Source organism: Xenopus tropicalis, chromosome 3 (genome assembly GCF_000004195.4).
Source record: "Xenopus tropicalis strain Nigerian chromosome 3, UCB_Xtro_10.0, whole genome shotgun sequence".
In the NCBI taxonomy this organism is placed as follows: Eukaryota; Metazoa; Chordata; class Amphibia; order Anura; family Pipidae; genus Xenopus; species Xenopus tropicalis.
The window spans coordinates 151,067,872-151,068,935 of NC_030679.2; positions in this window are offsets into that span (position 1 = coordinate 151,067,872).

Below are 1,064 nucleotides of genomic sequence, written 5' to 3' on the forward strand. Positions count from 1 at the left end.
TCCCTGGACTCGCACTTCTTCTCACCTGTATCTTGTCTGGGGGGGGGGGGGGGGGGGGTGCAGGGAGTGCTGGGAGTTGTACTGGGAGGGGTTGTATGGGGGCTGAAGGGGCTGCTGGGAAATGGACCAACTAATGTACCAACTGTAACAGTTGCTATGGGACAGACGTTAGTAACGCTCAGGGAGCATGCTCAGTAGGGGCTGCTGGGAAATGGACCAACTAATGTACCAACTGTAACAGTTGCTATGGGACAGACGTTAGTAACGCTCAGGGAGCATGCTGAGTAGGGGCTGCTGGGAAATGGACCAACTAATGTACCAACCGTAACAGTTGCTATGGGACAGATGTTAGTAACGCTCAGGGAGCATGCTCAGTAGGGGCTAAAGGGCTGCTGGGAAATGGACTAACTAATGTACCCACTGTAACAGTTGCTATGGGACAGACGTTAATAACACTCAGGGAGCATGCTCAGTAGGGGCTGCTGGGAAATGGCCCAACTAATGTACCAACTGTAACAGTTGCTATGGGACAGACGTTAGTAACACTCAGGGAGCATGCTCAGAAGGGGCTGCTGGGAAATGGCCCAACTAATGTACCAACTGTAACAGTTGCTATGGGACAGACGTAAGTAACACTCAGGGAGCATGCTCAGTAGGGGCTGAAGGGGTATTAGCAGTGTGAGGGCCATTAGTGCCCAGGAAACAGCGTGGCCCCAGGCTGCTGCCAGGAGGAAGTGCCCCCCCCCCTTCCCCATGTGACCCGGCCCAAGGAATTGCATTAGAGAGTACTGTACCTATCAGTAAGGCTATAGCGGGTCAGTGAGGGAGGGGCACCTATGGCTAATGGGCAGATATACCCCCCCCCCATGTGACCCAGCCTAAGGAATTGCATTAGAGAGTACTGTACCTATCAGTAAGGCTATAGCGGGTCAGTGAGGGAGGGGCACCTATGGCTAATGGGCAGATGTACCCCCCCCATGTGACCCGGCCCAAGGAATTGCATTGGAGAGTACTGTACCTATCAGTAAGGCTATAGCGGGTCAGTGAGGGAGGGGCACCTATGG